The sequence below is a fragment of the Vipera ursinii genome (assembly GCF_947247035.1).
Source record: "Vipera ursinii genome assembly, chromosome: 3".
NCBI classification, from domain to species: Eukaryota; Metazoa; Chordata; class Lepidosauria; order Squamata; family Viperidae; genus Vipera; species Vipera ursinii.
In genome coordinates this window covers 196,317,167-196,342,867 of record NC_139516.1, presented here as the reverse complement: position 1 = coordinate 196,342,867, position 25,701 = coordinate 196,317,167, and the positions used below count along the sequence as shown (strand labels likewise).

Here is a 25,701-nt window from a genome sequence, read left to right as displayed (position 1 = left end):
CCGGCCTTAGGGGCCGGCAGAGCGGGGTGACCAGAGCCTCGTCGCCTCTCACGTCCCGGGGGGGGGGAGGAAGAGGGGAAAGCAGGAGAAATAGGACGGGGGAGGGAAGGAGGAGGAGGAGGAGGCGACTCAGCAGCAGCAGCAGCAACGGCAGCAGCGAGAGCGGCCGAGGCGGAGAAGGAGGAGCCTTGGCCGCTCCGGAGGGCCGGGCTAAGGCCGTCGGCGGCCACAGGGGGACGCCTGCACTGTCTCTTTAAGGGCTCTCCGGCTGGGGTGGCGCTTTCGCTCGCTCGCTCGCTCGCTCGCTCAGGCTCCCTTTGATATTAATAGTGTTGGTATCTCGAAACTGACGTCACGGTCGAAGACGGAGGTCCTGACAAGCGATAACACTTGTGATAAAGCGCGGAGCTCGGGCGCAGCCTCCCTTTCGGCCCGCTTGTTTGTTCCACGCCGAGCCCGGCGCTTCCCCCGCTCTTTCCTAAGCTAGAGCCGGGTTCCCCCCCTCGCGCTTCCCCCTGGCTCTCTCTCTCCCTCCCCTCCCCGCCATCCGCGAGGGGCGAGGAGGAGGAAGGGGAGCCGGGAAGGTAGACCTTTCTTCTCTCTCCCCTCCCTCCCTCCCTGCCCCTCAGCTCCTTAACCCTTTCTTCTTCTTCCTCCTCCTCCTTTCCTCCTCCTCTCTCTCCTCCTTCCTTCCTTCCCTCTCTCTCCCCCCCCACCTCCTCCCTCCCCACCTCTTCCAAAATAATCCAAGATCAACTCTTGTTGCAAACAACAGAAAGACGGTTCATGGCGCAAGCGACGGTGCCACCATCTTTCCAGGCGCTGCGACCATTATTGCTCGTATTATTGCTGATTAATCAACAGGTAAGCCGGACCGCTGCTGCGGACGCCCCGCCGGGCCGGTGGTGTGTGTGTGTGGGGGGGGTGTCGCGTGGTGTGGACATGCCGGGGGGGGGGAAGAAGAGGAGGAGGGGCCGGCCAGCTCCAGAGCCGGAACGGTGTTGGATAGATGCGTGTGTGCCTGCGTGTCTGTGTGTGTGTGTGCGCGGGGGGGGGGTTTGAGATGGAGGGGGTGCGCGGATCTTTTCCGGCTTCTGCTCTTCGCTGCGTGGTGGTGACGCGGGTGGCTGGTGGGTTCCGACGTTTCGCTGCTGGCGGCGTGCGCGCCCGCGAAGGGCTGAGAGAGAGAGAGAGAGGAGAGAGAGGGGCAGGGTGTTTGGGAAAGAGGGGCCCGGGTAGCTGGGTGCGAGTCCTTTCCCGGCCCCTCGTAAAGCAGACGTTTGGGGGCTCAGCTTCAAAAGGGGCGCCCCGCTTTTCCCTTCTGACACCCCCCCCCCCTTTTGCCCGAACGGGCTTTTGTGATGAACTCGTGTGTCGATGCCTTGGAAAATTGGCGTCTTGGAAATTTGCAAGTAGCCCGCTTCGGGCGAGTCAGCAAAGGTCAAGTTCAGCAGCCGGGGAGAACCATAAGGGAAGCCCTTCCCTTCGCCCCCCTCCCATTTTCTCCTCCTCTCCCTCCCCACAACGAGAAAGGAACTTCTTCTCTAGCTGTGGCTTTGCTAATTCCCCTCCTCCCCTCGAGTGTTGCACTGCTTTGGTTTTAATTCCCCTCCATCAGGAAAGGAGAGGTGCCCAGGTTTTCCCCTTCCCTTCTTTATTTTGCTGGATGGTGATGATGATTCTTTTTTTTTTTAAAGACAGTTTGGCCAGTCTTGGCCTAAGACTCCCCCCTTCCCCCCCACCCCGTGCCTGTCTCCCCAAAGTTAGCTCCTTCTCGCCTTGATTTTTTTTTTTTTTACATGGGATTTGCAAAAATAAAGCCGGACTTCAGAAGGATGATGCCACATGCAAAGTAGTAAGTCTCCCCTTGTACTCCCCAGTTTAAGATGTTTGAGAATACTTGGACTCTGTCTTCTGCAACTTTCGAGAGATAGAGTGAGGAGAAAGCATCACGCCAGGGGAAAACAAAATAAAACAAAACAGGAGATGATGAATATGGAATAAAGTGTGCATTGATGAGATGGGGGAGAGGAAAATGTTTATTTGCTAGCTCTTTTTCCGCCAGGAATAGGAACTGGATGGTGATTCCATATTTTAAAGAAGTTTTTCTTGAAAAGTTTTTTTTAAAGACTTGGGACTCCCTTGCTCAGTCCCTTCGATTTGTCCTAAGCTACTTTGTGTATTTTTTTTCCTACTGATCACTCATATTTGCTAATAAAGAGGACAGATTTCTCTTTCCCCCCATCAGAATGAATGGAGAAGTGCAAACTTCCTAGCAATTGAAGAAGAAAAGATGATAGTAAGTTTTAATAAACAGCGAGAAAGCTGGTGGGCTGATGTGTTATTAAAATCCCCAAGAAGGGGTTTTTCTTTTGGTGAGGGTGCTTTCAGACTTGACACTTTGTACCCCATGGGTCTCTTTCCCCACCTCCTCTTCTCTGATCTTTTCCTTTGATCCTAGGAGAATGTTTGCTAGATCTCAATAGCATTTTTAAGTTGATGGGTGCTGTTTAGTGAGGAGGCTTCCCCTTTAACGATATATGTGGGCTCCCTTTGTTATTATTCTGGTAAACAGGGTGCTTTCAAGGGTGTGGGGGGGAGAAGTTATATTTATACATGTACACATGTTATATGCGTACGCTATTTTCCTTTCCTTTGGCAGATGTCAAACTTCTGAATTCCATGGATTTGAAAAGATTGATAGAAAGAGAAAAGTCAAGGAACAAGTGATGGGGAGTAAATCAGAGAAAGATCTCATAAAGATTTGCTTTATTGTTCTGATTGACAGCTGAGAAATTTTGGAAAGTTGAAAAAAACATTGTGTGTGTGTATGTGTGATGGGGGAGCAGAATACAAAATTGGAAGAAAACATAGTTAAGAAAAAGACTGTGTCTGTGTCAGTGTCTAGCACTTTCCTGAATACCATACCAAGTTACTTGTTGTAGTAAACAATCCCCCCACTCAGAATGGCTGGAAAAAAGTTGGAGAGCTTTTGATAAACCTTTGGCACAATATTGATATTAATAGGGTTGACATTTTAATTTGGTCTTTTATCTCCCCTTCCCCCATTTCATGCACATTAAAAAGGAATCTCCCAACTATTGCATTTGGAATAGTTTATGCATTATTCTTCTGTTCTACGTGACTTGAAAAATATCGTAAGAATTGAAATATTGGTGAAGTAGAAAAAATCAAAAGGTCAAGTTACCACGTAAAGTGCAAATGAGTGATAAAGTTTTATTAGAGAAAACAATAAAAATGTACAGTAGAGTTTCCTGAACAGAAGGCAGTCCTTGTCCTCATGTTTGCAATATGTCTGTTAGGTAAGAAAACCCTTTCAAATATTTCACGAACTTGATGTATTAAAAATCATTTTTTTTTAAAAAAAACCCTTTAAACTTTGTTTTTGCTAAGTCTTCTGGCTCATGCAAATAAACTCTTTCATGAGCACACCAACTATTTCCTGTAAATCGTGATGCTGACAAAACGGTCTGGAAATGCTATCAACGATTTGTAAGGGTTTTTTTTTATGACTGGTAGTGAAAGTTTGTTACAAACTTGCTAACACATACAAATGGAATATTTTAGCCCCTTCCCCTCCCCCCCTGTAAAAAAAAACACAGAGGGGCCATTATGTTCTTTTAAAAAGGTATAACACCAGTTAAATTGTGGATTATGCATTTACCAGAGAGAGAGAGAGGCGCTTGTGCAGCTGCTTAACTTCATCTAAACCCTAAAAAAAAAAAAATCTCTCGCACCATATGCACAATTTAAATTTGCATGATGCAATTTAGAGATGGAATTTTGTTCCTTTATGGCTGGGCTGTTTCTTAAATGTGTGGGAGAGGAATGAAGAAGATAAATACATTTTTATCAGTTAGGATTCTATAAAGATATAACTTAAAGCCTATAAATGTCCTCTTAGTTTTTCCAGCTTCCAATTCTTTGATTTAGGACGGGAGGTCAGGTTCTTTTGTGAAGCCTTTGATTTCAAACAAGTATGTTTTCATTTCTGGAATTCAAGCAAGCCGCACTATGAAATTCTTCCTAGGACTTAGAGTTTTCTATGAATTAGAGTAGGGTTGAGATATAAGGCCTTGCGCCAATTTAGTCAGGAATTTTTGAATTAGTTTTTAAATGCATAAAATACGCAATGCCTTTTTGAGATCTTTGCGAATAGCATAGTACATCCTTTATAAACGACAAAGAGCCAGCTTTTATGGGTGCACATATGTATATCTTTGTATTTTTTCTCTCTCTATATATATAACATCTGATTTATCAATTTATAATATAGGACTAAGCGTATCGACTCAAAAGTAAGTCGTCCTGCATTTACTGATGTACTCTTCTGTAGGCAGAGTATTGCAGCCTTAACTAATCTTTTATGGTGCTGTACGTTTGTGGAATATGTGTGCGTATATACTGTATGTCCATATAGAGCATTTCTACACTAAAGTCCTGTTCATAAAAAATGTAAAAACAGCTTTCTTTGTAAAAGGATTTCTTCTGGTAGTTCTTCATTGGATGTCAGCATTCAGACCATATTTTATTTTCCACGGAGACAGACAGGCTTCGGGAATGCCTTAATATTTTTCAAACATTAAGGTCAGATGAACTAATTACTTCTTGCTGTTAAGGTATCTTGAGATAGTCAGGGGTAAATTATTCTTTTGCAGTTAGGAATCTGAAAAGTTAATAATTCCAGAAACTGGCTCACTTGGGGAAAATATTTATTAATGGTTTTTAATATTACCATTAAGCTTGCTCCTATAGTAAAAGCTTTAAAAATTGTGTACATTTCAATAGATATTGCGATATTAATATCTGACAGGAATCAAAAGTATACCTTTCTTCAAACACAATCAGATCTTACCTGTACGATGCTGGCAGTGCTGATTGTCATAATGGTTTATGAGTCACACAACACTGTTATAAAGTAAAATAATTAGGGAAGTTAATGATAAAATATTTTTACTCCGTCCAATTTCAATTTTTGAAAAAAAAGTCTATAAAAGTGAAATAAAATTTATTGTGATACGCTTGGAACGCAAACAACCTAGAAACTTGTGGGCTATAACGCTAGGAAAATTTAGGTGTTTGGAGAATGTAATAAATGGATTTTTTTAAAAAAATACAAATCATCTTTCACATTAGTTTGGAATCAGTGTATTAACTTTAGATCTTGCTATATTGTAAAGTTTGAAGTTTTGCATACTATTTCAGTAAATACAAAGAGCCAGCCATTCCATTAGACTGATCAAGGTCCCTGTTGGTATTCGTCTTTATTTAATTTTGTTTCCTCAAGAAAAGTAGTGCAAATTTGTATGTCTTGGGGCTTTTGTTTAAATTTTCTGTCCAAAATATTACATCTTACATTACAAAATGTAATTGATTAAAACCAGGCCTGTACATTTTTGAAAGAGGTGTAGAAAATTGTTGAATACCAATATTTTTTGAGGTGGCTAAGTTAAGAATGTTTTGCATAATTTGTAATCTTTGGGGTGTCTATTGGTCGATTCAATTTCACCTGATTATTCACCTCTTTTTGCAAACTTCATTGATATTCTATTCTATTAGTATCTTTTCAGAGATATTGGTGAAAATTTTTATTTGAGAATAAAAGCTTCTTTAATATTTGACTTTTCATTTCCTATTTGAATAACTTATTAAAAACAGGCTCCCAAATAAATATATCCATTATTAATACTATACCGTTCAGATTAGTTCACCCTATTAGAGAATCAGAAGAATACTTTAGGATTATAGTATTGATTAAATCCTAAAAAGAAATTTTTTAAAAAATTAATTATCAATCATTATTGAGTCTTGGAAAAGGTGGAAACTGCTATTGTCCCATTTGCCTATGTGTTGATTTTTTTAAAAAAACATTTTAAAAAACTTGTGTATGTTTTCAACTTCCTCCTTATATATTGTTGCAACAGAATTATGATTTAGATTTGACAGTAAAATCTCCACCCAAATATATTCTATTTTGGTAGTTTCATCACTGTTGTCAATGAAGGAGAGTAAAGAAAACCAACTGTCTTATCATACTTTTGTGAACAGTAATAAATGTTTTCTTTTCAAAATGATAGTTGTACCTTTAAATTTTAGCCGATTTGCCTCAAAACGTCAGCATTAATTAATTACACAATAAGACATATATAGAGGTTTTCTCCTAGTTATAGTGCAGATTAAATGAAAATTATTTCAGGTAAACATTGGAAAAAATTTTTAACCTGAATATATTCGAGATACATCTGAATGCAGAAAAAACATAAATATACAGAGTGGAACATTCTTCTGAGTAAACACATATAGGCTTGTGCAAATCCTAGCAATCTATTACCGATCTCATCTCAAACCAATTTATTATCAGTAAAAAAAAAATCTCAAAACTGAATACTCTTTATAATAATTCTGAAGTGTCTTGATCTGGGTAGATTCAACAAAAATTCAATATACTTTAATCGATTGGCAATTGCGTTTTTAGCGAATACCTTATAGTCAGTTTTTTTTAAAAAAAATAAAGTTGTTTCTACAATAATGTATAGAAATATCTTCGAAGAAAACTTTACCCATCTTTGGTGGGGTGCATTATGCTGGCTTACAGCGTTATCTCAGACATTTTATTGTTCATTATTTAAAATGATACTTGTGCTATGATAGTTGCAAAATATATGGCCCGGCGCCCCATTTTTAGAACTGGACTGTGTTCTATGCAAACCAGTCATGGAGAAGGGCTGTGATGGGATAGTTAGAAAGTCCTTACTTATCTGAATTTATTCTATTTTAATACCCTCTCTCCCCTGCTTCTAACTCATATGCTTCAGTTAATTGGGCTTATCATATCATAAGTGAAGTAATTGCTGGCAGTTTGCAATATCTATACGGTAGCTGTCCACTGAGTTAAGATTAAAATATTGTAAATGTGGTTTTATATATTTCTCAGTAACAATAGCCGTGGAAAGCTTGTGCTGTTTAGAATGATGCTATATAAATTCTCATAACTTTCTAATTGAACTTGTAAATGTGATAGACTATGTATTGCTCCAGCCTTAAGAAATACCAATCAATGTTTCTAAGCAGAAAGCACACAAACACACTTTATGAGATGTGTGGGATTTTATGGATTTATTATTTCATTCTAAAAAGAGCTTTCTATATTAAATGATTCATTGAAGCACCTTGGTGCAGTTAGTTAAAATATATTCAAACCTTTTAGTTTATCTTCACACACACACACACACACACACACACACACAGACACACACACACACACACACACAGAGACACACACACACACACACACTTTCTGACACAAACACACAATTTCTTCCTGTAGAAGAAATTGTTCTCCTTCTAAATGCAGAACTACTACTTTCCTTGATATGTAAAACATTTCCCCCCTCATGAAACATTTCTATATTTTCTTGAAAAATGTGGCATGCACTTTTTATAAACCTGGCAATCAACCCTGTAGAAGAGGGGTAGACACCTTCCTTGGTGGCTTTATTTATACAGAAGGAAACTTTTGCTCGCTCTCATTCTTTTGGTCTTTTTCCCTTGTTTTCTTTAAGCCGACTGACGTAATGCCAAACTTTGCTTTAACAGAACAGACAGAAGTAATTGGTAGCTTTTAACTTTTAATAATGTTCAAGATTTGTTTTAGTGGCCTAACTGCTATTTTGTTTAAAGAAAACTGGAGAAAAACTGGGCTTGAAGCCCGAAGAAAGACCTTGTTGGTGCAGTTATTTTTAATTCTTGTTATTATTATTTTTAAAAAATGCTTTCCTGATGAGCTTTGCTATAGTTCTCCAAATACACTTTTGTGACTATCAGTGCATTTCAGGTTATGACAACATAATCTACTTAGAAAAAAAAGGAGAGCAAAGTCTCCCCGCAAAGTTTTTAAAATACATTATTACTTCTTCTTGTTTTTTCCTCCTCCTAAATCTAAGAATTGATAAGTAATTGGATTAGTCATTTCTTACTCTTGACCAACTGAAATGCCTCTTTTAAAACAAAATATATTTTTGCACCTGTTAATGCAAGTTAAAAAAAATGTAAACAGAACCGGGGGTGGGGGGAGCATTACAAAGAGAAAGGACCATTCAATTTCCCATCAGCCAAACACAATTAATATAAATGCATTAATTCTTCCTTTTTCCTCTTCTTTGTTCCAGTCCCACTCCACTCATTAGTAAACCTCTTCACCATGCAAAGCTGATGCTTTCTGAGAAGGAGAATACACAGCCCTTTGAAATACACTGCATTTAATTGGATTAGTCCGTATAAACCCAAACCATTTTCAAATACAGTATTTATGATATGTTGTACAGTTAGACTTTTCACACCGACAGAAACATCTGTCTGTACCCAGATTAGACAAGAGACAACTTGGTGAAGCTGAGGTTGGTGCGACTACATATGTTGGCAAACCTGAGTTATCTGTCAAAGGGCAAGTCAGTTTCTGCCAGTTTTTCCTTCCTTCAGGGAGGTGCTCCACCCAATCAAAGGGACCCCACCCAGAGTAGAAAACTATAATTCAGTGGCACCACTCTTTCAAATGTCAGCTCACCCTACGCTTCCCTACACTTAACTTGTCTCAGTCTTTACTTTCATTTCAACATCATTCTATTCGAGAACTTTTTTTCATCTCCAAACAATGTTTCTCTAATTCTCATTTAGAGGGATAACTTCTTTTGGGACTAATGCTCTACCTTTAAGTTCCATGGGTGAATGCAGTTTCAGATATTTTTAGAAAGTCTTTTCAACTGTAATTTTAGGTTATATTATAAAAGTATATTATTAAGGCCATTTAATTTTATTATAAAAGCTAAAAACATAGTGAAAGGTTTTCTAATTTTTGGTTCATGCACTCGCATCAAAAGTTGTAAAAGCATGAAATCATGCTTATGATTTAGGATTCTCTCTTCTTTGAAGATTATGGGAAAGATCTGTTTAATCCTGGTATTTAATGTCGATTGATATATAGATCAAGTTGTATATAAAATATTGTTTAATCTTTAATATGTGTGTATTTGTTGTGTGTATGTGATATGTGTGTGTGTGTGTGTATGAATCTAAATCTGCAGGTATTACTCTTACTTGATTTAATTTTATTCAGTTTTTCAAATGTAGAAATAGTCTAATTCCCAAAATTAGAGATAATGTAGCATTTCTGATTTAATCCATTGATAGACTAGATTATAAATACAGGTTTTAGTAAAATTGAATGGGTGTTCTTCTGACTATATTCAGTTTTGAGAGTGATTGCTTTCTCCCATTTTGAAAATAACATAAATTATCCACCTTTCCAAGTAAAAATTCAGTGAGAAATCATGAAAAAAAAGCTTGTGCAAAAGATACAGAATAAGAAAGCTGTTCTCTTCTCGGGGTTGATATTTTATTTGTGAGGCTCAAAAATCTGTAAGTGAAAGATGATGTAAAAAGTTCATCAGTAGAACTTAAGTTCCTGTACAAGATTTACTTAAATGCTGTGTTTCAGTTTTGCCTCAAACCATTTGAAACCTCCTCTGGATCCAAGAATCTACCATTTCTGGGTTCCTGAGAGATTAAGTATGACAGTTTGTATTATATAATGAACAGCAGTATTGTTTGAACAAAGGTAGCATATTTTGATTTGCGTACATATTTTCCTCTGGCAGTTGGCAATAGTATTGCTCTAAAGTGAAGGGTTTAAATATCCCTTGGTTTGAAACATATAGTACAGACGCTAGTGTGGTTTTTAAATCATAGGACTTTTCCTATATTGTGTGAATATACAGTATTATATGTAAACAGAGTACAATGTAAATTTCTTTCTCTCATACCTACATACCTACACTATTATAGGTTTCATATCTACCTATTCACAGTTTTAACAATGATCCCTAAATTTAATTTCAGTATTAGTTTCGTATATCATGTTTTGATGAAAATAGCAAGTGTAGAATGAATATATCAAAACTTAAACTTTCCAGTTGATGGCACGGTTACTGAAAGTATTGAAATGTAGTTTTGCTTTTCTCATCAAGGTTTCAGAATTATTATTAGCAACTGTGGCATCTTGTTATCCACCCTAACACAATATTATTTAACATTTTTTTAAATATATGATTTTCACACCACCAGAGCCACACAGAGTTGGTAAACACGTAGACAGAGATGAGTTGTGAGGAAAAAAAAAACTTCAAGAGAAGTTGTACATGCTTGTGTGCTTATATGTTTGGTGTCAAAACCAGATTAGTTTAACACATAGGACATTATTTAGATTTAAATAGCCTTAACCAATCACTTTTTAAAATAGGTAAACATATTTCCCCTTGTTGACCTCTTTAGACAAAAATCTGAGAAGAGTGATGAGATTTCTATTGCCCTGAAGGTCAGATAACGTTGACTCTATTGGGGAAATAGGAGAGTGAATTCCTGAATGAATAGCTCTCTTGGAAAGCAAATTCTCCAGATGTTCAGATTGCTGTAGCACAGCTTCTTCTGGATATCAGCCAGAGATCTTCTTTTGTCAAAGGCAACATGCAAAGAGCTTGTATTATTGTCATTGCTGTTTGAACTAACTGTAGAGTGGTCCTTATAATATTGTGCTATAATTTGCCATATTCTTTATTTTGTTGTTTTGAGTTACTTGAATACCCATGGGACTTTAAAAATGTTGCTATATGAAAATAAATGAAAACAAAAGATATAGGTTTCTAAATTATCCAGTATAATATAACATTCCATAGTTCTACTGTGAAATCTCTAGTAACTTAAGTATTGATTTTGACAATTTTGAATGTAGTATTGCATGCATAAATAAAATGCCCAGTGCATATCAATGGGTGTGTCTTTTTTGTATGAGTTGGGATTTGTGTTGATATCCTTCTTTAGGTATTTTAGGTAAGCATTATAGTGTTTCGATGCAAGCAATAATTTGAAGGATTTATGAAATTTATACTTGGCAGCCAAAAACACTGAAAAAATAATTTGCTTGACAAAATAAATTTGTAATGCGTTATCCGAATTTGCTTACAATTTGTTTACTCCAAACTTTTTGACTCAGCCAGTTTCGGTGAGAGTCTTATTAAAATACCTGCTTTTAATGGTCAATGAATAATTGACTGTGAATCTAAGTCGGATTTAAACAGGCCATGTGATATATACTTTCACATAACTTTGCTTCTTCCATTAAATTGAAAAACATCAAATTATGTAATGTGAATGTGTGTGCTTTGTGTCTGTGTGTGGATCCGCACATGCAAAGAGAGAGAGAGAGATGACACGTACTGCAGTGTGAAAAGCAATCAGTGAATAACACATAATACTTGAACATTTGGGAGATACATTTTTTTTTCTCTTCTAAGAACTCTGCTGTAATAGGTACTGAGTAAGAATCCTGTAAATCTTTATTGGTGTGAAAGCCAGACAGAAACATACAGAGTGAAACTCATTTTATTATTGTCTAAATGAGCAAAAATGAGCTAAGTATTTTTTTTTAATGTTATGTAGTAAAAAACTTTTTGATTAACAAAATAAGTTATACTTTTGTCCAATCCTTCTCCCTTTTCTGTCATTCTTTCCTGTGTTCCTGTGTTTTTCTGGTATGTGGAATGATAGATAGATGCATCTTTTCTAAAAATATATGCAAATTAGGTTCCCAAATTTGAACCTCTTTTAAAAAACAGAAAACACTAATTTTGCTCTGTCATACTTCAAAATGAGGGTATCATGATGGTGGCCACAGTGGTATGATCAAAGCTCAGCCTGTTTTTTTTTATGTGTCAATGTTTTTTCCCATGATGTAATGAAAGTTTTGACTCAAATAGTATTTACGACTACCTTTGTAAAATCATTCAGAATAGGATGTCTGTTGGCATGGAAAAGTTGAGAAAATTTTCAGGGAGTTTAGGTTTTATTCAATGCTTTTACTGTATAGCTGTTTGTGAAAACAGGATACACCAATAAATAATGGCTTTGATGTTTATGTTTGAGTTGACTGCCTAAATTGTTTGATGAAGAACAGAACATTGAAATGTTTGATGAAACAGTTGGGTATGGAGAAAATAAATAATTCAGTATTGCAAGGTGATACAGATATCTTTCATATAGATTCATATATTTCATGTATTGTGACTCATTAATGAAATAATTTCTTTGCTAAAGATTCAAAACTTCATATCACATAATATTTACCTGAAAGTTGATCCCGTTGGTTTAAAGTAGTTTTTATTTTTTTCTAACTCTGCATTCAGCCCAGTCTTTTGATTAGACAGATTTTACATAATTTTGAGATACTCTGTTATCTCTAGCACTTTGTTTTCATTTATTTCCTTTTTATTATTGTTTGTAAGAGTCATTTTAGAACATCAGTGAGTTATTTTTCCTGCTCTTAATACATGTGAACAATTTAATATATGGTATGTCAGTCTTCCATTTTAATATAGGTGTATTTAATTAAGATGGCTAACTTCCCCTATCACATTTAGTTGTCTAGTGTCTGTGTTGTATCTCATTTCGGACTATCCCAGACCATCTGATTTATGCAATATAGCAATAGCACTAGCACTTAGACTCATATACTGCCCTATTATATTCTCTGGGCAGTTTACAATGTTAGTACACAACACTGTATGCTAACCATCTGGGTCCTCATTTTACCAATTTGGAAGGCTGAGTCAACCTTGAGCCCCATCAGGATCGAACTCCAGACTGTGGGTAAAGTTTGCCTGCAATTCCCATTGTAACTACAACGCCACCAGGGTCCCTGGCAAACTTCTACATATAGGTTTAGAAATGTCAGTGTTCCAAGAATTTGGGACACTAGGATGCCAGTCATTTGCTTCATAGAGACTTGATATTTAGTATTGCCTGCCTGATGAATCTTCAAAAGCAAGTAACTTATGAACTTCTAGTTTTGTTAGTTAATAAGCTTAATGTTCACTTAATGTCAGCTTTGCGAGTTAATAAGCTTAATGCTCACTTAATGTCAGCTTTGTGAGGTAGTCCACACAAAAAATATATCCAGAAATACTAGCTTTAACTTTATTGTAAGGTTCCATTAGCAGAATCTTGCAAATCTGAAAGTATATCTCTTCCCCTTCGTCTTTACATTCCAAGAAACTAGACAGAATTTCTTCTTAGATACTTGTCATGCCTGATCATTGCCCTGGCTGCAGATCTTCTTATTTCCCAAGGTCATTGTCAACTACCATTACAGTTAAGGCAAAACTGGAGAGTTTCAAGATGATGGAAGGCTATATACTGTGATCTTGCATGTAAGGGTTAATTAGCAGAAGCAATCAAAGGCCAGAGAGCTGATTTTAACAAACATATCTGAAGGTAATTCAAGGAGAAAAACCTTTACATTAACTATGCTAAGGAAAGGCATCTTAACAAACTACTAATTCAAGAAACACATCTTGTGTTATATAAAGCCAGGAAAATAAGGGTGAAAGACACAAACCTGTTTGGCAGTGGTAACTATGATGATATCCTACCTCAAGTGGGAAGCACAAATGAATTAAAACCCTCCATCAATAGTTCCAAGCTCTCCCTTCTCACCTTCCTACGGTAATATCAACGGTATGCCCTTAAACCCCAGATGATAGGTTCATCTAGTTTAGTAATATCAGGTTTCTGAAAAGTATTATCTATTTACTTATAAGAAGTTTACATGTATGTCAAGAAGGCAACATCCCAATCCTATTATTTACTTTGCAGCATTTGTTATTTATTCTTTTAATTTACTGTACACCTCATGTTGACTCAGTACAATTCAAGGTGAAAAGCTTGTTAAGGTGACCCATTCATATCAACCAACCCAGTCCCCTGGGAGTAGATTATCACCTTGCCTGATATCCATTTTCCTTCAGGAGAGGCATTTCATTTGTGCAATTATTCCCAGTAAGACTTCCATTGAGTTTTGAATATTTGGCGGTCCAGATCACACGGAAGATATAAATTAAAGACAGCTTTTTTCCTTCTAGAAGCATGTATACAAGAGAGAGGTTTAATTGGTTAATATTGGAACCAAGCCAGTCAGTGTAAAGCTCTTAATGAGTTGGATAATTTATTGATTATGTGCCATCAATCAGTGTCTACTCTTATTGACTACATAGATATTCTGTAAAGTGATTTGCCTCAACCTGTCTTCTGTCAGCGTACCCATTGCGTAGTAATTGAGTCCATCCACTGCTTGTCCTTTTCCTCTCTTTCCTTCCACTATTCCCAACATTCAAGGCTTTTCCAAAGACTAGGTCTTCTCATGATGTTTCCAAAATGAGATATGATGTTTCCAAAATGAGATATTTTGAGTCTGCTCATTTGTTCCTTGAGTGAGAATTTTGCATTAAATTTTTCAGTGATCCATTTGTTTCTCTTCTTGGCTATCCATGGTATTCTCAGGAGTTTTCTCTAATGTAGTTAATACTCTGTTTATCCTGCTTCTTCAAAGTCCAACTTTCATTTTCATAATGTGTCACAATCCCTAGTTGTCCTTCCAGGTACTGTCTGAAGTCAAGTGTATTAATTTTCAGTTAGGTTAGTGTATCGGGTATCTTCATACCATGCCTATGAATGCAGAGAATGCTATTTTTTCTTCTAACAAAACTAGTAACTGTTGACATTGTTCTTTGTGTCTGTTACTATGGATTTGTATTGGAAGGCTTTATTTCTGAATCTTGTATCTAAATTTTATGGTAGTTGCTTGGATGTTTTTTTAGTTGTAAATTATGCCTTTAAATAGATATAGCAGGGGAACTAAAAAGGGAATATTTTGGTTTCAAAAAATTCTTTGACCTTGGATTTTCTTAGACAGAAATTGTGTACATATTTATCTATGAGTAAATCCATTAGATCAGTGGTTTCTTTTTCCCCTGCTTGAGCATATGCATGAGAAGTATCTGTCAAATTACTGACTCAGACATAATTACTAATGCATAGCTAACAATACTTGATGACTTAGAAGCTTACTGGTAATGTTTATTGAAAATAAAGTTAAAAGACTTTAAACATTAGAAATTCTAGATACTATTAATGAAGATTATGAGGGTAGCAGTTTTGTGTTTTGCATGATCTCTAACCATGACGGCAAAAGTATTGGTAAGGTATATCATTTTGGAACAGATGTTGAATGGCAGTGTATTTTTTCCTTCAGTTTTTGAAATATACGGCATATTGTGAATGGAAGAGTAGATTAAAAAAAAGAACCAGCTTTTTTCTGAAGTAATTTAATGAGTAATTTAATGAGAACTATTAAAATTATATCAATTTAAAATGCATATATATTTCTTAAAGAAGACTGCTTAAAAGTTTGTACTTCAGAAAACCGCCAATAGAAATGGAAAGGATCAATAATTCTCCTTGGTGGAAATTTGAGCTGTGAGTAGTTTTTTTAATAGCTTTATTGCCGCTAGAAATAGGTAGATGTCTCAGATGGTCTTTAGTTTATTATGCATTTGGACTGATTACAAACCAATGTTTTTAATAGTGCATGTCTATTAAGAAGTGAAATGTGTTGAATTCAGTGGGATTTATGTACACACAATAATTCTGTAGACCAGTTTGGTATAGTGGTAAAGGTACCAGGCTAAAAACCAGGAGATTGTGAGTTCTAATTCCATTTCAGCCATGAAAGCTGGCTTGTGACTTTGGCCAGTCACTCATTCTAAGCCCAACCCATGTTACACGGTTGCTGATGTGGAGAAAATAGGAGGTGGAAGGAGTATAATGTAGGTTTTCAGCTTTCAATTATTTGTACAAATAATAATGACAGGATAAAATATATGAACTTCCTTAAGAGTCCCTGTAATCATGTTTAGTTTACAATCAGTTGGATTACATAGTTTTGTTACCTCAATTTTTTTAGCCTGGAAGGAAGTATATGAAAACCTCAACTTTTCATTCATTCATTCATTCATTCATTCATTCATTCACAGAACTCTTTTTCCCCTTCAATGTGCATAGTAAAACTAGTTTGTGGACTATTTTTTCTGAGCAGAACACAATAACTTTTTTATTTTTAAATGCGCACACACATGCACGCACATACACATACACATAAATATGTATATATATGAGTTTAATTCTGGAAGCTTCAGGGCAAAATGGGACCTTTTCAAGTACTTAAGTAAAGAGGCAGTTATGGAATTTGTGTAGTGGATGAAGAAAGAATTGTGGTTAAAGAAGTTTCTGGCTTCAGAGAGCCTCTGGAATGTATTACCTTAAAAGAATCACACATAAATCAAGCTTTTTTTTAATGACAATAAATTTTCTTTTTCTGCTCATGGCAAAAATAATTTCAGGTTAAACTTTTCCAGTGGAAATGCTATAAAATTTTTTGACAGAATTCCTGGCATTATTTTAACCAGGATTGTGACTGGCAAACCTTAACTTATTTAGGTATTAAAAATTAACCTTACTTTTGCTTTTGGCATTCATTATTGAAGCCGGAAAGGGGGGGAGGGTTATTTGATGGATAACAGGTAAATCTTTCTGACTTTCAAAAAAAAAAAAAAAGACTAACTCCATGTAGTAATCATGTTGCAAAAGGGAAAAAAAGTCTGCAGGTTTTTAGTTTTTATTTAAAACTGAATTGTCAGACTAAACCATTTTACCAAGTTGATGAGTCTCCCTTATTTCATAATTTGGTTTTTGGTCCAAAGGCTGATATTGGGAGCAAATTAGCTTGTCTACTCTTAAATGTTACGATTTTTTATCTACTTTATAACAGAAAGAATACTTTTTTTCTGAATAAATTGCTAATTAACTGATATAAACCAACTACATGACAATAGAACATGATAAGATTTACCGGTAAGTGATCCTTATGAACCGTTCTTAATGAAGACAAAAGCTTACCTTTAATTATTTTGAATTTAAGATTGTCAATATAGATATTGTTGCCTATAATAGTGAAAGAACTTAAGAACGCTTAGCTGCATTCTTAAGTAATTTTACACTCAGTTTTCAAGTTTATTTTTAATCAGGGAAGAAGAGGAAAAAAAATCTTGATAGGCTTGCTGTGTTGTTAAAAATAAGTTTCTAACACATTGTTTAGAATGAAGGCCCCTTTATACTTGTTGCTATCTTACTCTTATGCTGTTTAGATGTGCAACTAACAGGTATTTAGATTCTGTGAAAAACTGTCAGAACACACATGCACTTTTTTGAAATGAATTCCCAGCCTTTGTTGATGGGTGATGTGCTTGATTTAATACTTGATGCCTTTATTTTGGCTTCCTTTCCAAAAATTTTACATTACTATCATTTCTCTTAATGTTATTGATAATTGCAGTCAGTTTGTTTCTGGATCAGAATGCAGATTATTTTGAGCATTTTATTGGAACAGTTACGTATGTAAAAATTTCCTCAAAGTATTTGTTGGAAACTTCTTGAATGTTATGTGATATTGCAGTACTTGAGAGTAGGAAAAAATATTTCACGAATAAAGGTAAATATACCTGTCCCAGGATAATGTTATTATCTTAGTGCCTAGAAGGGGTGGGCAAGCAACCTGCGAACTACATAGAAAACCCGGGATATTATTGAAGAAATGTTTAGGTGGGCTCAGCTAAGGCTATGAATGATAGCAGTTAGATTGCAGGAAGTTTTTTGCTCCCATACATATCTGTTAAGACTGCCTAATCCTGAAACATAGTGCCAGATACTTCTGGTACATCATTAGAGGACCATCTATGGTCCTCCAGAACTTAAAGTCTGAAAAAACCCTTGAATCTTCAGAATGCTCAGTGGACAATTCCAGATTAAAGCATCACAGACTGAAGGCTGCTTGGATTCTGCTTGAATGTATCTGGTGTATATATCTTGTTTACCAACTAGAAGTAGACACTTATTTCTTGTGCCTTGCTTGTTGATTGGTTTCTGTTTGGCTACTTTGGGAACCAGGTTGTGGAATTAATACAAGAATGTTGACTGATCTCTAAAATCTCCTGTGGATTTTATAACCAGGTTATCAATTCCCCTTACCAGATAGATAGGTATAAAGGAGAAACATTCACTTCTTTAGTCAGTTTGAATTGTCAAGATAGTGGGTGAGCCAGAAAACCTCCATCTGCTTTTCACAAAGATGTGGACATCAGATTTAAATAATGCCAAGTTATAGAAAATATAATATAGGTGTGATTATTTTTAAGAGGAATCTTTGGCAAAATGTCAAATGTTTCAGACATGATCAATAGACTAAGTAACACTATCCGTGTGTGTGTTTATTTGATTACCTAAAGAAGCCTATGCGGTTGAAAAGATTTCCGAGATATTTAGAAAAAAGGAAGGTGTGAAAGCAGTATGAGTGAATTATTTTTGTCTAAATTTAAATGTAAGATATTACCTTTCAATTTACATTTGGTAGATTAATGGCTAAAAACTTAGCATTCAGAATATATAGTACAACATTTATATATTAGTACTAAAATATGCTCGAAATGAGTAATGGGTTAATAAGAGTGAAGATGTTTCAGGTAAACTGCAGCATTTTTCAAGAACAGTGAAAAGAAGAGAACTTTTTTGGGGGGAAAGATTCCTTCTCTTTTAACTTAAAAGAGAAAGTGAGTATTTTGATTCCTTAAATTGATTAATGTAATTAACAGTAATATTAAATATTTTTTTCCTTTCACCAATCATAAGGGTTCAGGATAGCTAAAAAAATCTATCAAAACATCTGTGATAATGATGCTGCAATATTAAATAGGCTTTAAAAAGGGAGTTTTGAGGAAATGTAGAAATCATAGGGTGGTGGTTTGCTATATTAATTTATAGTTGTAATATGTAACTAGGTATGATTATAGATAAGATGTATAGGATGTTTCTATTCCAATGTACAAGGGTTTTGAAATTTGGAAATACTATGTTTTGAATGTATTAGATTTAGAACTCAGTTTTGATAATTGTTTTTTCAAAGTCTCTATCAAATCTGTGTTTTTTTAAAGAAATTGATACATTAGATTGCTTAAAGTAGTTATTATAATTATGCTTTATCCCCAGTTTTTGCTTTCTGAGTTCATAGTTGATTATAATCCAACATATAATGCAAAATGTAAGTCATTTACTAGCCATAATGATACACATTATTTGGAATGTGTTTTATTGGGGTTATCTATTCTGTATACTCCATAAATCATGCAGTTATTGGGATTTGAGTTTAATATAAAGGACACTTTATTTAACCCATTATAGACCATGTAGAGATGGGATGCTGTTTCCTAGTCATTATTGAATTCTAATGCTTATAAACATAAGCAGTACTAAGGAATGAATATAACTAGTTCAGGAGTGGATGATCACAATTACCTTATCTCTGGCTTTATAGCATAGCAGCTTTGCTTTCTCATTTTCTTTTAGATAATTTAAATTTAGAATTTACATTACGAGGACTCTGCGAAGATCACAGTTTATAGTAGAGATGAGTTTACTTGCCACTTTTTGAAATCTGGAGTTCCTCATGATCAAATGCTTATTTCCATGTAGGTAATAATTTTACTAGCAATTTCCCATTGGAATTTATAACAAACAAAAGTAATATTCTGTGTTTTGCAGTGATAGGTTGGTTGAGATTTTAGAAGAATAGGACTAAAAGACAGTGTCAAACCTCCTGAATTTATCAATGCAACTTAATAAACTTAAGTGAAATTATATTTGTTTCGTTTAAGGAATTAAGTAATTAAAGACAAATTGAATCAAAATGCTTCATGCTAACTCCTTCTCTAAGTGAATGTGTGATGTTTGTACAGTTCTCATTACTTGGAATTTTATAAATTTATGTGCTCTTAGTTGTTTAATTATTAAATTACTCAGTTTTATGCAGTCTTGATGTGTTGTACACCACTTTCAGGTATTTCTAATATGAAAAGTGGTTTAAACATCAGTAGAGCAACTAAGCAACCTGCAGCTTGGTCTGTATCTTTAATGTAGGTTAAAAGTTGGAAAGATGAAACAAAGTTTTTAATGTTGCATTCTTAACTATACCTTATTACTCTGTTCTTAATGTTCTAAAGTTCTATGCTATTATGAATTTTCTCTTCCTTTGGACCCATCAAAATCTCAATTGTGCAACAATAGTCCTTGTTGCTAGCTACTTTTCTGCATACCGTACTTTGATTGGTAGTCCTGTGATCTTGCCATCTGATCTGCTACAGTTATTCTGGCTAGGAAGTGCAGGTCCCAGCTATTGATTGACTGATAGACAGACAGACAGGTAAATAGATAGATAACCTTTATTGTCATTTTTTTTTACTGTGGGCACAATGCCACATATTAAAAATGAAATTTAGTTCCTTGCTGACAAAGTCTACACATACATAACACACATTTAAACATACTAGATACAACTTACGTATAGACCTACACCAGTGGTGGCGAACCTTTTAGAGACCGAGTGCCCAAACTGCAACCCAAACCCCACTTATTTATCACTGGGTGCCAGGTGGGCATGGGTCATTGGGTGGGCGTGGCTGTGGTGGTCATGGCAGATTGGGTGAGTGTGGCCAAGGTGGGTGTGGTCACCTCAATGTTGCTCATGGGGAGGGACACGGGGGGTGGGCATGGTTGGGGGAGATCCACGGGGTCCCTGGCAGGTGGGCTGGTAGGCAGGAGGCGCTTCCTGCGGGGTGAGGCAAAGCAGGGCAAGGGTGCCATTACCATGGGGCAAGGCAAGGGCCGGGGTGGCTGCTGCCTGATACCATCATCCCCCAAACACAGAGGCCAGCAAGCGTGTAGGGGCCGATAGTGTCCGTCAGAAGCCACAGCCTGGCAGCTCCTCGACCAGCACACTGGGGCTCCACAGCCTGCCGCCAGCAGTTCAAAGAAGCCACTTCTGAGCTGGATGGCTGGCCGACAGCTGAGGAGACAATGCAGTGGGTCATGCCCGGGAAAAGGAGAACATGTGAAGCCAGGAGGGACAGGACGGAGGGAAACCAGACATGCCGGGATGCATCTGGCCATGTGGGATCTCGGTGAGTTAGCAGGCACTGATTAAAGAGGGACATTTGCCATCTCTGGGGCATGGCGCGTGTGCCCACAGAGAGGGCTCTGAGTGCCGCCTCTGGCATGCGTGCCATAGGTTTTTCACCACTGACCTACACTCTTACATATAAGTAACATAAATATTAATCACTGTGCATCTTGAATACATAATGGAAGGAGGAAGATTTAGAGTTCACAAGGTTAATACTGTATGGAACAAAACAGTGACTGAATCTGGATGTTCTGCTTCGGATACCACGAAGCCTCCTCCCAGAAGGTAACAAAGAAAACAGGTTGTGAAGAGGATGCGTAGCATCCCAGACAATCTTGCGGACCCTGCTCAAGCAACACTTATATGCTATGTCCTTATTGCCTCTTATTGTGGACATTATTTTTTTATTTTAGATTTTTAACCCATTATTATTGTTGTTGTTGTTGTTATTATTATTATTATTATTTATTATTATTATTATTATTATTATTATTATTTTATTGTTATTGTTATTGTTATTATTATTATTTATTAAATTTATATGCCGCCCTTCTCCCTAAGGACTCAGGGCGGCTCACAACAATAAAAAAATAAAAAAAACATAGAATACAAAGATTAAAAAAGAATTAAACAATAAATAAAGAAATAAAGGACAATTTAAGCCGATAAAAACCAAATTTAAAAACCATGATCAGTCCAGGCCCGCTTGTTGGAACAACCATGTCTTCAGGTCACGGCGGAAGGATCGAAGGTCAGGGGCCATCCGCAGCTCCGTAGGCAGTTCATTCCAGAGGGTTGGCGTGCCCACAGAGAAGGCTCTCCCCCTTGGGGTTGCCAGCCGGCATTGCCTGGCCGACGGCACCCTGAGGAGGCCGACTCTGTGGGAGCGAACCGGGCGATGGGAGGTTGACATTGGCAGCAGGTGGTCTTGCAAGTACCCCGGGCCCATTATTTGTATAAATAAGTCAAAGTGATGAGCATACCTCATACTCCTTCCTTCTCCTATTTTTTCCCACAACAACCCTTTGAGGTGAGTTGGGATGAGAGAGAGTGACCTGCCCAAGGTCACCCAGCTGGCTTTCATGACTAAGGCGGGTCACCAAGCTGGCTTTCATGAGTAAGGCGGGACTAGAACTCATAGTCTCCTAGTGATTGGCCCAGAGTCACCCAGTTGGCTTTCATGGTTAAGGTGCGACTAGAACTCATAGTCTTCTGGGGATTGGCCAAAGTCACCCAGCTGGTTTTCAAGGCTAAGGCAGAAGTAACTTAACTAGCAGAGATATCACCCTGTCAACAAAAGTGCGTATAGTCAAGGCTATGGTCTTCCCAGTTGCAATGTATGGCAGTGAAAGTTGGACCATAGGAAAGGCTGAGCGCCAAAGAATTGAAGCCTTTGAACTATGGTGCTGGAGAAGACTCCTGCGAGTCCCTTGGACTGCAAGGCGACCAAACCGGTCAGTCCTAGAGGAGATCAACCCTGACTGCTCTTTAGAAGGCCAGATCCTGAAGCTAAAACTCAAATACTTTGGCCACCTAATGAGAAGTAAGGACTCACTGGAGAAGAGCCTAATGCTGGGAAAGATTGAGGGCACTAGAAGAAGGGGACGACAGAGAATGAGGTGGCTGGATGGAGCCACTGAAGCAGTAGGCGTGAGCCTAAATGGACTCCAGAAGATGGTAGAGGACAGGAAGGCCTGGAGGAACGTTGTCCATAGGGTCGCGATGGGTCGGACATGACTTCGCAACTAACAACAACAACTTAACTAGAAGTAACTTTTCCTGCTTTTTAGCCTGGTGTGGCCCAGCCTGACCTTGGGCTCTCTTCTTAATGCCAGTGACAGGTCCATTTTTGGCTGGTCAACTGCTAATGTCTATTGAAATTATTAAGCCTCGTAGAGTTTTCTCTGCCACTTTCCTGGATGCCCCTCAGTGCTTTCCATGTGCTTTGAGATAGCTGCCAATGTCTTCCAGCTGTTGCAAGGCCTCTTCCCAATATCCTGACCAAGCTGCTATTATCTCCCACGTTGGTGTTTCCTGCAGATTGTTATTCTCTGTCTTTCTTTGTCTTCTTTCATCTTTGATCTTCAGCTCCTCTTCTGCCTTTCATCTTCTTTTCTCTAGGGCACTTGCCTCCTTTTCTATTCCATGCTACTCCTTCCCTGAATGCTGGAACAATTGAGTCCCCTTTTAAAAGCTTAACTCATCAGTTTCCTCACTGTTTTCCCTTAAAGTAGCAATAAGGAGTGGCACAGGTTTTCTGGGAGAAAGTTTTCCTTCATCCACATGTAAAATGCAAGGGTTGGGTAATGCATTACAAATCATCTAGTCCAATCTTCTACCAAATGCAGGAACCTACCATTACAGCACTGCTGACTGTTGGCCAGGCAACTTCTGGAATAAATTTTAAGAATATTTGGTCCCAGCAGTATCATATTCGTTATGGAGCTGACAGCAACATTGAGATTTTATTTACACTTACTTTTATATCCTAAGGCTCTGAACCTTGGGCTTCGTCTCAAGGTTCCTTGTATTCTAAACTTTAGCGGTGTCAAGAAATGTGAAGTTTCAAGACTGCTTTTCAATAATACACATAGACCTTCCCAATTGCAATTGTTCTTGGCTTTTGAATACCAAGTTTCATGCTTTGGTAATCTGTTCTTAATTTTTCACATACATAGTGTTACAGCAAAAGATCGGAGACTCCCATATGTTAAATACAATTAGTAAGCATTTTCATCTTCTGATCTAGTCAAATGTATTCCAATAAGAGGAATTGGGGAGGAAGTTCCATAAAAATTACTTCAATCAATCACGGTGGATTACAAGAATAGGAAGTGGTATTTCTCTGTCTATATGATTATCTGGGTGCGATACTATGGCACCATGGTAACTATGGGTATTATAGGAACGATATTTAAAAGATTTGAGTCACAGTATTAAAACTGAAACTGCTTGATGTTACTATAGTTGGATCGGTTAAGCTAATATTTATAAGTTACACTGCATGTCTGTAAATCTGCACAAGAGTGCAGGTAATTTTCTTTGTATATCAGGACACAAAGAGGCAACATGAAATTAAAACTGAAATTTGCATCGGGTGCCTAGAAGTTGCATTAATGCATGATGGCACAAATTGCTTTGTCTTGTCTTTATCAAAATAAATGAGTGAATTTTACAAATGGATTATGTTAATTTGATAAGTATATTAAAGTTTGCTGCATTTTTGAAAGTGTTGCTTGGCTGGGCAATGTTTATCTGAGTTTGCAAAGAGAAATGTACCACTTTTTATCCTTGCACAGGAGTGGCTTTGACATTTGCATCCAGAGGTTAAGATGCATTAAGGGAGACTTTGATATTGAAATGAAGAAAGTTTGTGCCGCTGTTTTGGCATGAGAAAAAATAATACTGTCAGCAGAGTTTCTGGCATCCTAACATTACACACCATATATGAAAGTAATTAGATCATTTACCCTAGTACATGTACTTCTTTGTACTGTATTTAGAGTTATAGTAGAAGGAAAAGTTAGATAATTTATATTTGATTGTTTGGGGATCCATTCCATTTCTTGAGGGCTGGGTCCTTATTCTTTCAGATTGTATCTTCACGAAGGAACCATCCAATATACTGTAACTGTGTAACTTGGTTTCATACTGCATTGGAGTTGTTGGTCTTGTAGAAGCTGATGCACCCATGGTAGGAAACTTATTCAGCTCATTCTCATTATAAAAATAGTATGGAATTCCACATTTGGCATCAATCTAACCTCCTAACTGATGCATAAAGCTTCAACAGTGGCATATTTTAGGCACCTCTTAAATAATAAATTAATACTTACATTGAATATTTTTATCTTGTGGACACTGTATATAGACCCCCACAAACTTGCCCAATATGCCTATAAGAAAAACTCAGATTCTAGGAAAGAGATATCTTTCACTACTTGGCAATGGCTCTCAAACTTTCTCAACAATTAAAGGTGTACATAATACTATGTGATAGAGTAAGCCCCTATCCCAATTTCTAAGGCATGGTGAGAACATCCAAACTATGAGTCACTGTTGAGACAGCATTTATTTAATTATCTCAGGGTAATGTATGTGAGAAATAATGAAGAGGCATCATACCACTAATCACAATTCATGTACAATAGCAGTTAATAAAATTTCAGAGCTTTGTAAAACACTGAGCTAAGCTTATTTGATCTATACTGGGCATTAATTTATCTCTTACTAATTATTGGTAATCCTGTAGTATCTTCAACACTTGGAAAGTGACTCACTGCCTCAGGTAAATGAACAGAGTTTCTCACATGTCTAGATAAATATCAGACAGATTGCTTCTTCCTTAAGTGTTTACTATTGGAAATAATGCTACTGTTTATGGGGAGAGCAAATTCAGAGAGAGTCTGTTGTATTAGCTGAAAATATAGCTATTGTTAAGGTAACTATTTTTGAGTAATATCCAAACTTAGGTTATGGTGGATTTGACTTCAAAGGTTTTTAGAGTAGAGGTGAATATTTCAGTTTACTTGTTGCATAATATTCTTAGTATTAGAATCCAGAATTGCCCAGTGAAACCTGTTAGCTGCTGTTTCATAACAGAATAAATGGTTCTTTCTACAAGAGCAAATGATTTGAGCAATTTCATTGTTGTGATGACCACTAGCTTTAATGGCTTTCAAAAGAGATTAGGTTAATTCAGAGAGGATAAGTATTAAAGGGATATTAAC

At 36.9% G+C, this 25,701-nt stretch overlaps 1 protein-coding gene across 4 annotated transcripts in view; it reads left to right on the top strand.

Annotated features, from left to right (window-relative positions):
• Positions 1-709: 709 nt before the first annotated feature.
• Positions 710-25,701, top strand: part of TRPS1 (transcriptional repressor GATA binding 1) — a 280,036-nt gene continuing 255,044 nt past the window's right edge. For 3 of the 4 annotated variants that reach the window (XM_083359820.1, XM_083359819.1, XM_083359817.1), the window contains exon 1: positions 710-864. The gene's annotated coding sequence lies outside the window, so the exon portion shown is untranslated. The remainder of the gene's footprint in view (positions 865-25,701) is intronic. The other variant, XM_083359818.1, reaches the window with a different exon arrangement.